This window comes from Eptesicus fuscus, chromosome 18 (assembly GCF_027574615.1).
Source record: "Eptesicus fuscus isolate TK198812 chromosome 18, DD_ASM_mEF_20220401, whole genome shotgun sequence".
NCBI lineage: Eukaryota > Metazoa > Chordata > Mammalia > Chiroptera > Vespertilionidae > Eptesicus > Eptesicus fuscus.
In genome coordinates, this window is record NC_072490.1 from 48549450 (window position 1) to 48551316 (window position 1867).

Sequence of the window (1867 nt, forward strand, 5' to 3'; positions counted from 1 at the left end):
GAAGGTGAATTAACTGCCACAGAAATGGCTGCCGGCCCCGGAGGGAGCAGCAGGCTTGGCTCTGCTCCAGGCTACAAAGTTTCAATTGTAGAAGGAAAATAAATTCCAGATACCAGGGCCTCCGCTTGGGTTGCCAGGGGGCGTGGCTGGCCTGCAAACCACCACAGGCCCCTCGCTCAGGCCGCCCCACGCCCCAAGGGAACCCCCACCCTGATCCGGGACACCCTTAAGGGCAAACCAGCTGGCCCCCACCTGTGCACCAGGCCTCTATCCTATCTAATAAAAGAGTAATATGCAGATTGATTTACCTGGCAGGGGAGATACCATGATCACGAAGGTGGTTTTCCCAGGGTGAGGCTTATCCATTGCACTCTGGATGTGCTGACCCCTGCGATTTCCCCAAATGTGGGAAACTCGACTGCATAATTTGTGGTAGTGGGGGACTGCGTTCGCGCTCTCCCCTGGGGGAAAAAAAAAAGAGTAATATGCAGATTGACCATCACTCCAACACACAATATGTCTGCCCCCATGTGGTCAAAGATCCTTCCTCCATGTGGACACAGGATGGCCACCACAAGATGGCCAGCAGGGGAGGGCAATTGGGAGGGACCAGGCTTGCAAGGGAGGGCAGTTGAGAGGAACCAGGCTTGCAAGGGAGGGCAGTTGGAGGTGATCAGCCCTGCAGGAGAGGGCAGTTAGGGGTGACCAGGCCGGCAGAGGAGGGAAGTTGGGGGCAAACAGGCTGGCAGGGGAGCAGTTAAGCATCAACCAGGCTGGCAGTGGAGTGGTTAGGGGGTGATCAGGCTGGCAGGCAGAAGCAGTTAGGGGCAATCAGGAAGGCAGGCAGGCAAGCAGTTGGGAGCCAGCAGTCCTGGATTGTGAGAGGGATGTCCAACTGCCCGTTTAGGCCTGATCCCACTGGGCAGTCAGACATCCCTCGAGGGGTCCCAGATTGGAGAGGGTACAGGCTGGGCTGAGGGACAACCCCCCTCCGTGCACAAATTTTGTGCACCGGGCTTCTAGTAAATAATAATGAAGCCAGGTGTTGTGCAATGCCTAAAGACACAAAAATGAATAATTCTCCTGCAAGAAACAGGCGCTTAAGCTGATTGTAAACCCAGGGATGGATGTACATACAGACAAGCACCCAGAGGATGAAAACTCAGACCTCATGGCTGGGAGAGCTAAGGCGGGAGATGCCCTAAGTAGTTTGTGAGGTTGGAGCATCAGGTTTAGGCTGCGAGAGGTGAGAAGTGACACCACAAATCACCAGGTTCTCAAGGAGTCACTGAAGAGTGTTAAGCCAGGAAAGATAAGAGTCAGTTTAAGGTTTTGTTTTATTTTAATCCTCACCTGAGAACATGCTTACAGAGATGAAAGGGGGGAGGGGGAGAGAGAGAGAGAGAGATCAGTTGCCTTCCATAGGTGCCCCAAGCAGGGTTCAAACCTGTGACCTAGGTATGTGCTTTGACCAGGAATTGAACCAGCAATCTTTTGGTGCACAGGACAACGCTCAATCAACTGAGCCTTTCCAACTGGGCATCACTCTGGCAACCAGCGTGGAGATTAAATTTGGAGAAACTGATTGGGAGATGAATGACATCTAAGCATCCAGGTGTAGAGTGCCATAAGTAACATCTGATGTTTTTACTCGGCTGCATCCATGAGTGGTCTCCTGCCTTTGAAAAGCGCACTTGGATTTCAGTTGGAGAAGACCCTTCCCCAATGTCTTCAGGCTTGATGGAAAGATGTGGGCAGGAGACTGGGGCTAGACTAACCATACTCACCCTTTCTCCCTGGATTTGAATCATGAGCCAAAGGACAGACAGACTGAAAACAAATTCATTCTTTATCTCTATGGCAGTGT

General features: G+C 52.2%; 1 non-coding gene across 1 annotated transcript; it reads left to right on the top strand.

The window, feature by feature from the left end:
• The first annotated feature begins 300 nt into the window (after window positions 1–300).
• Window positions 301–464, top strand: LOC129147182 (U1 spliceosomal RNA). Its single transcript, XR_008554508.1, has one exon. It is a non-coding gene; the product is annotated as a U1 spliceosomal RNA (small nuclear RNA).
• Window positions 465–1867: the final 1403 nt, after the last annotated feature.